A 15289-nucleotide genomic window follows, 5' to 3' on the forward strand; every position below is an offset into this window, starting at 1 on the left:
AGTATATTAAGCAGTGATATGTCCTTTGTTGCAATATGCCTCTTTTCTGGGCAAAATGTGTGTCCTCATTATATTCAATTTTAGTAATTTGGTACCAAAAATCCTTCTGGGCATAATTCATAGATACAAATACTTAAACTTAAACATATAAACTTGGTCTGCCATATCCAATGTATATACTTGTTTTGATACCTGGCGACCCCCAGCTGATTTCAGTAGCTGGTGGCAGAGGCACCTAAGTGCAAGTACAGGTATCTTTGATGATACAGTGGGTCAGATCTTCTGGCCACTGCGCTATTGTGGCCAGGAGATCCGTCGTCCTGGCAGACGGAACTCTTACCTGAGTTTTCATGGTTGCTGATCTGCTCCTATTGAGAAAGCCTGTGGCAACCTCTACCAATAAAGCACAGATTTCATGGATCAATGCAGTAGATATATATTGTAATCATCTATATGAGCTGTCTAATGATGTCTAAATAAGTCTAAATAAGTGTTAAAAAGAAACAAAAAAAAACAAAACACCATTGTGTTAAACTCTATATAAACAGAGGCATAACCAGTGCTCCTTGCACTCCTGATGAGGCGCTGTATCGGCCACCCCCTTCCTTTCCCATACTGTTAAATTAAGTGATGTTTTAAGTGACAATTTACATCTTTTTTGATTGGTGTGGTCCTCTTTCCTTTTCTTCTCCATCCGGCCCAGACTGCCATGTTAACTTCCAATCAAAACTTCATCTCTGCAGGACAAACATGTTAAACTCCACATTTTCCAGTACCTTATACTTCTCTACATAAACTCCCCATCTATAGGTTCCCGAACTGTAATAATGCCCCCTTGGGATACTGCACAATAAAAGTGCCAAGGTTAGTAGGTGACCCATTAAGTAGGTATATCCCCCTTGTAGACAGGTAGGTATGTCCCCCAGCAGTTAGTTCCCTTATTAAGTAGTCCCCCCATATGCAGGTATATAGGCAGGTTGGTAAATTCATCCTTAGATAGGTAGATCAATCCCTCAAGTATGTAAATATGTTGGTTGGTAGGTAGGTAGTCAAGTAGCTAGGTATATAAGTAGGTAGGTAGCTATGTAGGTTGGTAAATAAGTAAAGCATTTGGTTGGTAGATAAATAAAAGTAGTAGGTAGCTAGGTATACAGTTAGGAAGGTAGCTATGAAGGTAGGTTAGTAGACATGCAGCTAGGTAGGTAGTCAGGTGGCCAGGTAGGTAGCTATGTAGGTAGATTGGTAGCCAAGTATCAAGGTAAGAAGCTATGTAGGTAGGTAGCCAGGTAGCTAGGTAGGTATCTAGGGAATTAGCTATGTAGATAGGAAGGTAGCTTGGCACATAAGTAGATTGGTAGGTAAATAAGTAGGTAGGTAGGCAGAGGAGGTTGTGACCCACATGAGATGCCGGGACTCGTGGAGTGTGGGAGAGCAGAGGAAAGGTGCACATAGATGGGACTGGTGAGAGGAGCTGAGCTCCAGTTCATATTACAAAATAGTTTGCCTATTTAACTGAATCTGAGGAACCTGAACTCTGGGGAGAATATGTTAAATTATTGAATGGTGTAAATCTCAGAATGTGTGCCCCAAAAACTTTTCTCCTCCTATTAGCAATCAACAACTATCCTGCTATTATGATTTCATCTATAAAGGTTCTGGTGCTCTAATATCTAATAGCAAATCACTTGTACGCTATTATTTAACATCTGCTAGCCATAATAAATAACATTAAGAGGGGACTCTTTTGGACATAGGCAATAACTGAATTACCCCTAATAAGGGAGCTTAAAAATTGGATTTATTTACAACTAACAATTTACTCCTCTTTTGGTTGGTCACAAAACTAACAATTATATAAGAACTGCAACTAACTGTTGGACCCTTGAACTGCTATAGCGCAACTGTAGCAATCAACAACTATCTTGCTATTATGATTTCAGCTATAAAGGTTTTGGTGCTCTAACATTCAATAGCAAATATTATTTGCACGCTACTATCTGCTGGCCATAATAAATAGCATTAAGAAGGGACTCTTTTGCACAAAGGAATTACCCCTAATAGGGGATTATAAAAATTGGATTTTTTAACAACTAACAGTTTACTCCTCTATTGGTTGCTCACAAAACTAACAATTCTATTAGAACTGTAAATAACTGTCGGACCCTTGAACTGTTATAGTGCAACTCCCAGGAGTTATTTAGCCTTTGTTTTCTATTGCTTGTCTTTTTTTCCCCCCGGTCTTAACATCTAATAACAGATTTTGGGACAATTGAATTCCTATTGTTTGACTGTAATAATGATCTGAGGACTAGTGGGAAGGGCCGGGAGAGGAGAGAGTAAAAGTGATTGCTGAGAAAGTAGAGTAATAAACTGGTTCTGGAGGAAAAACAATGGGAGGAAAGGAGGAATGCAGGGAAAGACGATTCGGCGCCCAGCCGCATGTCAGGTGGTTGGACATCGACTCGCCAAAAGGACAAGGTAGATGTTATGGTAGGTGGAAGCTCAATGGAAAAAATGTTTAGATCCCCAAAGGCGAAGGGTGGAAAGGTGAGCCAACAGTAGTGGAAAATTCTGAGGATGAGACAGAAGAAGACAATCAGGCAGAAGAAGGGACAAAAGCAATACTTAACAAAATATTTGAGGGTGTAGAAAAAACAAATGAAGCAATAAGGGAGGTCCAAAGTCAGATAGGAGAGGTAAGACAGGATACTGTAATACTAAGACAGGATTTTCCAAAAATTTGGGAAAGGTTGAATGAGGTAGAAGTGAAAGTTAAATTTGGGAAGAGAGTGTTAATAATATTAAAAACGGATCACATAGGATTACACAATTTTTTTGTAACACACAGGTTATATTACACGCCGCAACTTATGGCAAAAATAGATAATTCAAAAAGTTATAAGTGCCCAAAATGTGATGGCGAAGGAAAAGGGTTCTAACATATGTTTTTCGATTGTCCAATGCTCAAGGAATTCTGGGTAGAGGTAATGGAGACGACTGAGAAAAGGTTGGAGTTAGGAGAGGGACAACTTGAACAACTTGGTTAATAGGAGGAGGAAGAACAGAGGGAAGAAGGATGGATAAGATCTTGAGAGGGAAAGTGCAATTTGTATCTAGACTGTTAGTGGCGAGAAAATGGATATAAATGGATGTATGTCCCAAATATTGAAGAATTTCATGCTACAGTACGTAAAATAATACATTTTGAGTTTGGATGGGCAGTTAAGGTCGGGTGTCTGTCAAAATTTTACGCAATCTGGGATAAATGGATTGGAGGTATGTCGGAGAGAGAGATTATGTTTAGTAGAAAATCTTCAATAGGAGGGATGAATAATTTTTTTTTCTCCCTTCTGCCATGGGGTGTGGGAGGGGTTGGTAGGTTAATAATGTTTTGTAAGGGGGGTGCTCTGCCCAACCAAGATGACCCCAATAATAGATTATATGGAAATTATAAGATAGGAAGATAGGAATACTGAATGGGATGAAAATATTACTTAGTTTATGTTAAGTAATTATTTATTAAATTATTATTATTATTTTTTTTCTCCTCTTTCTTCTCTTTCTGTCCTCCTTGTTTTTGGCTTACCCCTCACTGGAATGTGGAAGGTATCTAACAGAACGGAGGGCTCTTCCACTTTAATTAATGGAGGAATGGAATGAATGGATGAAGACCTCCTCTTATTAGAGAAAAAGATAAAAAAAGAGAAAGAAGAGGGAAGGGGAAAAAAAGAAAAGGAAAGAGAAAGCTGCATGGTAGTTTTGCACAAGAGTACAACAGTTTATAATAGAAGAGGGATTGAATAAGCAGTACTTTTTCCTCGAGCTTGATGATCTTGGGGATGTGTGACAGACCCATCGTCAGTGGATCGCGAGAGAGTCAGGAAGGATGGTGGCACAGAAGGGCAACATTGCTTGCTGGCAAGAAGAGAAAGTCAAATTTAATGAAATATAAATGTTGGTATATTGTAAAGAAAAGAGCAAGCAGCTGAGAATAGGTGAAAGAGGATGGTCATGAAAATGGAAGGATGTGATGATGAATGATGAGGAAAGGCCCTAAATGAACATTGCAGTGAGGGGAAAGGAGTATTTTGATAAAAGGGAAGGGGGGGGGAAGGGGAGAAGAGAGAGGGGAAAAAATTTCCTCCTTTTTTTCTCTCCTCCATTTCTGGTTTGGAGTAAATGGAGAAAAGAAGGGGAAGGAGAAAGAGGGTTTAATAATACGAGGAATAAATATGAACATGGGTGATATGGGTCGGACAGGGCACTGGACACAAAGTGGGAAATTGCAAGGGGGGGACGCGGGTTAGAAAGATTTTATTTTTAATAATGAAGTGTGAAGACAGTGATGGTGGCAATTATGTAAAGAATTAATAATTATTGTAAGTGAGATATAGAGGAATCATAAAATAAATAAATAAAAAAAGTAGGTAGGTAGGCAGGTAGCTAGCTAGGTACGTAAGTACAGCAATTAAAATCTTTTTTAATAGGTATGTAAGTAGGCAGGTAAATAAGTAGGTAGGTAGGTAGGTGAATATGTGGGTGTGTAGGTAGGTAGCCAGCTAGGTAGCTAAGTAGATAAGTAGGCAGCCATGTATGTAGGTAACTTGGTAAGTAGCTATGTAGATAGGTTGGTAGGTAGCTTGGTACATACGTTGGTAGATAATTAAGTAGGTAGCTAAGTAGGAAGACAGCTAGGTACATAAATAAGTAGGTTGGTAGGTATATATATGGGTAGGTAGGTAGGTAGCCAGGTTGGAAATTATGTTTGTAGGAAATTATGTTGGTAGGTAGGTAGGAAATTATGCTGGCAGGTAGCATGGTAGGAAACTATGTTTGTAGGTAGCCGGGTAGGTAGCTATGTTGGTATGTAGCCAGGTAGAAAATTATTTTGGTAGGTGGGCAGGTAGAAAATTAAAATGGTAGGTAGCCAGGTATGCTTTAAACTAGCCTGGTAGGTAGTTATGTAGGTAGGTAGCCAAGTAGAAAATTGTTGGTAGGTAGTCAGCCACATTCACTTTCTCCCACCCCCACCAACCACTCACTCAAGATCGCAGGGAAAAAAACAACTTCTGCTTACCAGACGAGGTCTCATTTCAGCGCAGGCTGTCCACATACTTTTCTATCCACAGTGCAGATGCCGATAAGTGACAGGTCTCCTCTCAGTGTAGGATGCAGATGCAGCTCATATCTCCGGGCAGCCTGACAATTTAAAAAAAAAAAAAACTTTAAACATCAAAATTAGAGATGAGCGAATTTTTGAAAAATTCGATTTGTCCGATTCGCCGAATTTTCCCCCAAAATTTGTTTCGGTCCGAAATTATTTGTGGCAAATCACTATTAACAACTGCTATTTCTGCAATAGAGAGAGCCTCAATAGGGGTATGGAACACTTTGCCTTGCTGTAACACGCATAGGGTGTGTGCTGGGTTAGTGAAATAATACTGTTATTCAGTATGACATGCAGATAAGAGGCCTCACTATTAGAATCACTGTTGCAGAGCGGCACAATGACAGAGCCTGGAGGTGGCATCAGTATGAGTAGACTTTATAGTGGCTGAATGACACAGCGTGGAGGTGGCGGCAGTATGAGGAGACCATATAGTGGCTGAGTGACACAGCCTGGAGTTGGTGGCAGCATGAGGAGACCATATAGTGGCTGAATGACACAGCGTGTGTTATGATTCAGGATGTGGATCCACTGACCTGTGAGGCCGATGACTTGGGCCGTATCGGGGAGGAGCTCGCCGCAAGGCAGGATGGGCTTGCTGCGGCAGGCGACACCCAGGTCGCTACGCAGCACCCACAGGTAGCTGGGTGAAGCGAGGTACAGTAGGATGAGGCAGAGGCATATTCGGACTTAGCAGAAGGTCAAGGCAGGCGGCAAGGTGGCGTAGTCAAGAAACGTAGCGGAGTGGTCTAATACACGGGCAAACAACAGACTTGGGAACTCTTAATCTCAGGCTATGGGGCACTGAAGATCCGGAAGGGAAGAGGGGGAGGTGCAGGAACTTATAGAGTGGGGACAGGTGTAAGACATACTTATGGGCGTACAGGCCCTTTAAATTTTATAGCGGAGGCAAGCGAGAAGCGGGAAGGTGATCACTCGCAGTCGGAGCACTGGACCGGAATGCTCACCGTGACAGCGTGGAGGTGGCAGCAGCATGAGGAGACCATATAGTGGCTGAATGACACAGCGTGGAGGGGGCGGCCGCATGGGGAAATCATATAGTGCCCAAATGACACAGCGTGGAGGTGGCGGCAGCATGAGGAGACCATATAGTGGCTGAATGACACATTGTGGAGGTGGCGGCAGCATGAAAAGACTATATAGTTGCTGAATGACACAGCCTGGAGTTGGCGGCAGCATGAGGAGACCATATAGTGGATGAATGACAGGGGGTGGAAATGGCGTCAGCATAAGGAGACCATATAGTGCCTGAATGACACAGCGTGAAGGTGGCGGCAGCATGAGGAGACCATATAGTGGCTGAATAACACATCGTGGAGGTGGCAGCAGCATGAAAAGACTATATAGTTGCTGAATGACACAGCCTGGAGTTGGCGGCAGCATGAGGAGACCATATAGTGGATGAATGACACGGGGTGGAGATGGCGGCAGCGTAAGGAGACCACATAGTGCCTGAATGACACAGCGTGGAGGTGGCGGCAGCATGAGGAGACCATATAGTGGCTGAATGACACAGCGTGGACGTGGCGGCAGCAGGAGGAGACCATAAAGTGGCTGAATGAGCCAGCGTGAAGGTGGCGGCAGCATGAGGAGACCATATAGTGCCTGTATGACACAGCGTGGAGGTGGTGGCAGCATGAGACCATATAGTGGCTGAATGACACAGCGTGGAGGTGGCAGCATGAGGAGACTATATAGTGGCTGAATGACACAGCGTGGAGGTGGCGGCAGCATGAGGAGACCATATAGTGGCTGAATGACACAGCGTGGAGGCAGTGGCAGCATGAGGAGACTATTGAGTGCCTGAATGACACAGCGTGGAGTTGGCGGCAGCATATAGTGGCTGAATGAAACAGCCTGGAGTTGTTGGCAGCATTAGGAGAACATATAGTGACTGAATGACACAGCCTGGAGGTGGCAGAAGCCTGATGAGACCATATTGTGGCTGAATGACACAGCCTGGCTTTGGCGGCAGCATGAGAAGACCATATAGTGGCTGAATGACACAGCCTGAAGATGGCGGCAGCATGAGGAGAGCATATAGTGGTTTAATGACACAGCCTGGAGATGGCGGAAGCATGAGAAGACCATATAGTGGCTGAATAACACAGCATGGAGGTGGCGGCAGCATGAGGAGACCATATAGTGGATGAATGACACAGCGTGGAGGTGGGGGCAGCATTAGGAGGCCATGTAGTGCCTGAAAGACACAGAGCGGAAGTGGCGGCAGCATGAGGAGAACATATAGTGGCTGAATGACACAGCCTTGAGTTGGCGGCAGCATGAGGAGACCACATAGTGGCTGAATGACACAGCCTGGAGTTGGTGGCAGCATATAGTGGCTGAAGGACACAGCCTGGAGTTTGCGGCAGCATTAGGAGAATATACAGTGGTTGAATGACACAGCCTGGAGATGGCAGAAGCATGAGGAGACCATATAGTGACTGAATGACCCAGCGTGAAGGTTGCGCAGCATGAGGAGACCATATAGTGCCTGTATGACACATCGTGGAGGTGGTGGCAGCATGACACCATATAGTGGCTGAATGACACAGCGTGGAGGTGGTGGCATGAGGAGACTATATAGTAGCTGAATGACACAGCGTGTAGGTGGCGGCAGCATGAGGAGACCATATAGTGGCTGAATGACACAGCGTGGAGGCAGTGTCAGCATGAGGAGACTATTGAGTGCCTGAATGACACAGTATGGAGTTGGCGGCAGCATAGTGTTGAGCGGCATAGGCCATATTCGAATTCGCGAATATTCGCGAATATATGGACGAATATTCGTCATATATTCGCGAATATTCGCATATTCGTTATATTCTCGTTTTATTTTCGCGTCTGCGAAAATACGCGCATGCGAAAATTAGTATATGTGGAAATTCGCATATGCGAAAATTAGCATATGCTAATTTTCGCATATGCGAATTTTCGCACGCCAGTCTCACACAGTAGTATTACAGCCTTCTTTACACCACACAAGCTGGAAGCAGAGAGGGATGATCACTGTGATGTGTACTGTGAAGAAAAAAAAACAAAAAAAAAAAACGAATATTCGTAATTACGAATATATAGCGCTATATTCGCGAAATTCGCGAATTCGCGAATATGCGATATTCGCGAATAATATTCGAATTGCGAATATTCGCGAGCAACACTACGGCAGCATATAGTGGCTGAATGAAACAACCTGGAGTTTATGGCAGCATGATGAGAACATATAGTGACTAAATGACACCACCTGGTGGTGGCAAAAGCATGAGGAGACCATATTGTGGCTGAATGACACAGCCTGGCTTTGGCAGCAGCATGAATAGACCATATAGTGGCTTAATGACACAGCCTGGAGGTGGCAGCAGCATGACGGGAACATATGGCGGCAGAATGAGATAGCCTGTAGCTGGCATCAGCATGAGGAGAACATATGGTGGCAGAATGAGACAGCCTGGAGGTGGCAGCAGCAGCATCAGGAGTCCTAAAAGTGACCCGGGGACAGAATGGTGCAGTGGGTGGCAATACTAGTACCCGGTGACGAAGGTGGGTAAAAAAAAGAGAACTTGGAATTAGATGTGGGGTATCAGGCTGGTGGCAGGATCAGAATATTAGCTGAGGCAGGTAGGCAGAAGAAAACAGTCTCTTTTTTTAAAGTGTTAGTGTGCACAAATAGGTATTGAGGATATGCATTACGTAAAACTTAAAGGGGTACTCCGGTGGAAAACTTTTTTTTTTATTAACTGATGCCAGAAAGTTAAACAGATTTGTAAATTACTTCTATTAAAATATCTTAATCCTTCCAGTACTTATTAGCTGAAGGAAATTATTTTCTTTTTAAAACACAGAGCTCTCTGCTGAATCACGATCACAGTGCTCTCCGCTGACATCTCTGTCCATTTTAGGAACTGACCAGAGCAGCATATGTTTTCTATGGGGATTTTCTCCTACTCCGGACAGTTTTTAAATGGACAGAGATGTCAGCAGAGAGCACTGTGCTCGTGATGTCAGTAGAGAGCTCTGTGTTCCAAAAAGAAAATAATTTCTTCTGTAATATTCAGCAGCTAATAAGTACTGGAAGGATTGAGATTTTTTAATAGAAATAATTTACAAATCTGTTTAACTTTCTGGCACCAGTTGATTGAAAGAAAAAAAGGTTTCCACTGGAGTACCCCTTTAAATTTTAATAATATGCTTAGGATAAAATAGACGTACCCACATTTTTTTTTTAAATCAAACAAAAGGAAAGGTGTGCAAAACAAAAAAAAACATGCGCCACCTATACCATCAAGTATTGATGTGATGCAAAGACCTCTAAAATGTGGAAGGGAACAACATATGGTCCATTGTAACCTGTTTGGGTACAAATTTCCCCTGTAAAGCCCTTCTCTCGCATTATTGATTCCCTTCTTGGCAAGTGTTACTCGCCCTAAAAAGGGCGGCCCTACACAGGAGCCTCTCCCTATTTCCACCTACAAACACTGCCATTTCCCATGGCTTTTAGGTGGAAATAGGGATTGGTTCCTATGTGGGGTTGCCCTTTTTAAGACGAGTAACACTTTCCTCGAAAAGGTGGAAGGGAACAACGTATTGTCCATTGTAGCAGGTGGGGGTAAAAACTTCCCCTGTAAGGCCCTACTTTTGCCCTATTAATGCCCTTCTTGGCAAGTGATACTCACCCTAAAAAGGGCGGCCCCACACAGGAAATTCTTTCTATTTCCACCTAAAAACCCTGGGAAATGGCAGTGTTTGTAGGTGGAAATAGGGAGAGGTTCCTGTGTGGGGCCGCCCTATTTAGGGCGAGTAACACTTGTCAATAAGGAAATTAATAATGCAAGAGTAGGGCCTTACAGGGGAAGTTTTTACCCCCACCGGTTAAAATGGACCATACGTTGTTCCCTTCAACCTTTTAGAGGTCTTTGCATTGCATCAATACTTTGTGGTGTAGTTTTTTGCACACCTTTCGTTTTGTTTGATTTCAAAACAATTTAGGGTACATATATATTATCCTAAGAATATTATTAAAAGTTAAGTTTTACGTAATTCATATCCTCAATACTTACTTGTGGTCTGATGCGAAGGAATGTCTGTAACTGGGGATCAGCGCCTTAAAGGGGTACTCCCGTGAAAAATTATTATTAGTTTTTTAATCAACTGGTACCAGAAAGTTAAACAGGTTTGTAAATTACTTCTATTAAAACATCTTAATCCTTCCAATACATTTTATGGGCTGTATTCTACAGAGGAAATTGTTTTCTTTTTGGATTTCTCCGATGTCACGACCACAGTGCTCTCTGTTGACCTCTTCTGCCCATTTTAGGAACTGTCCAGAGCAGCATATGTTTGCTATGGGGATTTTCTCATGCTCTGGAGAGTTCAAAATTTAGACAGCAGAGATCAGCAGAGAGCACTGTGGTCATGACATCAGAGAAATCCAAAAAGAAAAGCATTTCTTCTGTAGTATAGCCCCTAAAAATTACTGCAAGGATTAAGATTTTTTAATAGAAGTAATTCACAAATCTTAAATATGTTTAGCACTATCCATATTTGGGAAGTGTTGGTGTGGCATCATGGTCAATCTACTCTGATGCATCAGGCATTGGTGGAAATTCTGGCTGATCCATGCCTGATTCATCTTCACAAAGGTCGGCCTCTGCACGTTTTTCATGGACAGACGACTTCGCCTTGGGGTGACTATGGCCCCTGCCGCACTAAACACCCGCTCTGATGACACACTACTGACCAAGCAGGACAGCTTTTCCAGGGCAAACTCTGCTAGTTGCGGCCACAAATCAAGTTTGGCTGCCCAGAAGTCCAGTGGATCTTTAAGGTGTGTTGGCATGGTCATGTCAAGGTATACCACCACCTGCTGTTTTCGGTCCTGCTCCAGGTCTACCTGCTGCTGATGATTTGCTTCAATATGCGGGTGAAGAAAGCTACTAATCAGCAGCTTCAGACTCAGGTTGCTGCTTATGGAGCTGGTATTGCTCCTGCCACCCCTCCCCTCCCCAGAAGCCATTGCAGTGGAAGGTGAGCGATTCAGACCTGCGAGAGCATGAACAATGGCGCAAATAGGCATCGGCCAATTGACTACATAGGATGCCTCTGTAGTAGGTCATTTTGTCCTCCCTCTCAGTGGGTGTAAAAAAGGCCCCCATTTTGTGCCGGTAGCGAGGGTCAAATAAGGTGGATAGCCAGATGTCATCCCGCTGCCGAATGGTGACAATTCAGCGATGACTATGCAAGCAAATAAGCATGCATCATGCAATTTGTGCAAGGACTCCCTGCCTCCATCTCCACTGCATACTGCCACGGTATGTCTAGGTCCTCTGTCTCACCTTCCTCATAACCCTATAGCTTTTCTGGCTGCTCCTGCTTCTCCTCTCCTGTTAGATGACTAGAAAAACTGGCCATCTCATGAAATGTAAACTGTAATCAACTGTGCCCATCCTCCTCCAGTTCAGCCCCCACAGGGCCCATGTGGCCGTGAGATGTAGACGCCACATCTCCAATGCCCTGACCAGCCAATGTTTCCAACATGTGTTGTAGTAAATGAAGCAGTGAATTGACGTCATTCATCCTGTAATCCTGGCAACAGACTAATAAGGTGGCTTCCTCAAAGGGCCTGAGCAAACGGCAGGTGTCACGTATGAGCTGCCACTGGTTGACATTGAAGTTACACAGAGGAGTCTCCCTATCCGCTTGGATCATCAAGATATCGGTGATGGCTTTTCTCTGTTCGTATAGTCGGTCCAACATATGGAGGGTGGAATTCCAACATGTGGAAACGTCGCAAATCAGACTATGTTGGGGGATACCGTTCTGACGCTGCAGCTCAAGGAGGGTGTGCTTTGCGGTAGCTGAAGTGCATGCACAGTTTCCTTCCCAATGTTAGGATGTCTTGCAGATGGGGGGAACACTTCAGGGACCGCTTGACAACCAGATTGAACATATGTGCCATGCAGGGCGCATGTCTCAGGCTTCCTTTTCGCAGCGCAGACAAGATGTTCTTCCCATTGTCGGTCACATGGTTCCAATTTCCAGTTTTCGTGGAGTAAGCAATGATTCGATTTCTTGATGAATGGCTTTTAGCAGTTCCTCCCCTGTGTGACTCCGTTCACCAAGGCAAACCATGTGAAAAACAGCGTGACACCACCATGCCCTGCACACATGGTATGGTGGCGGAGCACTGAGACTTGTCCATGCAGTGGGGGATCGGGAGGCAGAGTTGCACACTGTCACAGGACCAACGGCCTAAGAGCGTGGAGGAAGAAGCGGCATGACCTGTCCAAGTTGCTGTTGTGGCTGTGCAGGAACCACATTTTCCCAGTGGGTCGTAAAGGACATGTATTGTCTCTGACCATAGTTACATCTCAACACGTCGCCACTGCCGTGCACTTTGGTAAACACCGACAGGCTCAAGGACTGGCCCACCTTCTGTTCCACAAAATTGTGCAGAGCTGGTACTGCCTTCTTTTCAAAGAAATGATGGCTTGGGACTCTCCACCTCAGCTTGGCACAAGCCATCAGTTCTCTGAAAGGTCAGAGTCCACCTGCTTCTGCACCGTTGGATTAGTCGGCACATATTGTTGTCTCTTGGTTTCGCCGATAGATTGCTGGCGGAATGACTGACTCGAAGTAGGAGGAGTAGGAGCATCCGGAGCGACAGAAGATGGGTATGACACACAGCTCCCTTCGGCTTAGGTGGTAGAGCCTTGGCTGGCTGAAAAAGGGAGCGGTGTGCCACTGGGTGATGCAGAAAGCTGGACCACCACATTGGAGCCACGGTCCTCCCAGGCCACTTTATGGTGATGCTGGATATGTTAACGCAGGGCCGTCGTACCAACATTGGGACCCTGACCATGCTTCCCCTTCTGATGACACATCTTGCCTGTGGTCAAGTTAACATCCTCCAGATGTTCGATGAAAAACTGCCACACCGCCGAGTAGCTGATTTTCCCACCAACAGTCTGCACTTATTGACTTCTACTGCCGCCAACTCCAGGAACCCCTGTACCACTACCTCCTGGGAAGGTAGGCTGCCACGAAACAGGTAGTCTACCCTGGGCACGTTTGGCTCCAGAATTTCCACTGCTGCTACCATGCTGACTTCCAACCATGCTACCACCTTGCTGGCTCAGCTGCTGTCTCACAGGCAACCTACAACCCTCTTCTCATGATGATGAAGCCCCTTCTGCACCCAGCTCCCAAGTGCGATCGGCTTCATCATCATTGAGTTGTGTCTGCACGTCACTGATGTCCTCTTCAGGTTCCTCAACAGTGTCTGCTTCAGGAGCCTGAACGCTTGCAACACCACCTCCCATGCCACTCTCCTCATCACTACTTGCCTGCCTAGCAGAGGAAGCAGTGGATGTCTCTTCCCTTTCTTGGCTGGGCAGTAGCTGCTAACTGTCCTCTAGTATATCATTCTCACTAAATAGTGGAGCTGAACCCACAGCATAAGATATTTCTGTGGGGGGGGGGGCAGCATAGGACAGAGGAAATGGGAGGACAAGGATTGCTCCCAGGCCATGCCAACTGAGGAACCCACCGACTCTTTATGGGGGGTGTCAGATGTCACTTGTGATGAAGTGAATGACCTAGTTAACCAATCAATGACAGCAGATGGGTTGCTGGTTGAGACACGACCGCTAGCTGATACTGGGAGCTCAGGCATGTCACTGACTCCTTCTGCCACTTGCCCCTAGTCTGCTGCAACCTCTGCCTGATTAATTTAGGCCTCTGCCACTCCTCTGTGCACATCCTGGCACTTCTCTGCCTCACATGCATAGTGTGTATATGAGGGGAGTACAATACGCTCCATTACACTTAAAACAGTATTTTCTACAACACCAGCAGTTGTGTACTTTTGCCTGGCCTTTCACAGTATCTAGGCCCTTAAGACTGTACCAGGAACAAAATGGTACACCACTTAGATGTACATACGTGGTATGCACTTATGAGGGGAGAACAATGCGTTTAAGTATGCTTAAAACAGTATTTGTCTACAACACCAGCAGGTATGTACTTTTGCCTGGCCTTTCACAGTATCTAGGCCCTTAAAACTTTAACAGGAACAAAATGGTACACCACTTAGATGTACATATGTGGTATGCACTTATGAGGGGAGGACAATGTGCTCCAATACGCTTAAAACAGTAATTGTCTACAACACCAGCAGGTGTGTACTTTTGCCTGGCCTTTCACAGTATCTAGGCCTTTAAGACTGTACCAGGAACAAAATGGTACACCACTTAGATGTACGTATGTGGTAGGCACTTATGAGGGGAGGACAATGCACTCCAGTAGGCTTTAAACAGTATTTGTCTGCAACACCAGCAGGTGTGTACTTTTGCCTGGCCGTTCACCGTATCTAGGCCCTTAAGACTTTAACAGGAACAAAATGGTACATCGCTTAGATGTACGCACAGGTTACACTTAAGAGAGGACAATATGCTTTTAGTATACAAAAAAGAAAGTTGCAGCACCACTCCTGGTCAAAAAAGGGAGGCTCTTAGCGCACTTTTTGAAATGTGAAAAAGGGGAGGGGTGCATGGCTAGAGAGAGTGCCACTCCCCCTAAATTGCACAGTAAAAAGAAAAAGAAACATAGCCAGCACAACTACCTAATACACGGGTGCACGCCACTGTGGCAAATACAAAGTATTAAAAAATTAAGGTTGCTGCAGCAGTCCTGGTCAAAAAATGGAAGCTCTTAGCGCACTTTTTGATCAAAATGTGTCCCTAATCCACCACGCGGAGTCGGCCCCACTTCGGATGGGACCTAACACTCATTTCACTCACCTCAGCTGGGCATATGGCCTCCGACTGGGTGACATTCCGGATCCATTATCAATTAAAAAAACCTCCTGTGAAAAAGGGGAGGGGTGCACGGCTAGAGAGGGTGCCACTCCCCCTAAATTGCACAGCAAAAGCAAAAAGAAACATAGCCAGCACAACTACCTAATACACGGGTGCATGCCGCTGTGGCAAATACAGAGTATACAAAAAGAAGGTTGCAGCAGAACTCCTGGTCAAAAAATGGAGGTTCTTAGCGCACTTTTTGATCAAAACATGTCCCCCATCCACCACGCGGAGGTGGCACCAC

The 15289-nt window shown here is 44.8% G+C and overlaps 1 long non-coding RNA gene across 1 annotated transcript in view; it reads right to left on the reverse strand.

Moving 5' to 3' along the window:
• Window positions 1-559: 559 nt before the first annotated feature.
• LOC130355419 (uncharacterized) overlaps window positions 560-15289 on the reverse strand; it is a 28229-nt gene continuing 13499 nt past the window's right edge. Inside the window, exons 2-3 of the long non-coding RNA XR_008888516.1 lie at window positions 5078-5199; window positions 560-737 (exon numbers count right to left, since the gene is read on the reverse strand). This is a non-coding gene — a long non-coding RNA (uncharacterized LOC130355419). The remainder of the gene's footprint in view (window positions 738-5077; window positions 5200-15289) is intronic.

Source organism: Hyla sarda, chromosome 2, assembly GCF_029499605.1.
Source record: "Hyla sarda isolate aHylSar1 chromosome 2, aHylSar1.hap1, whole genome shotgun sequence".
Classification (NCBI taxonomy): domain Eukaryota; kingdom Metazoa; phylum Chordata; class Amphibia; order Anura; family Hylidae; genus Hyla; species Hyla sarda.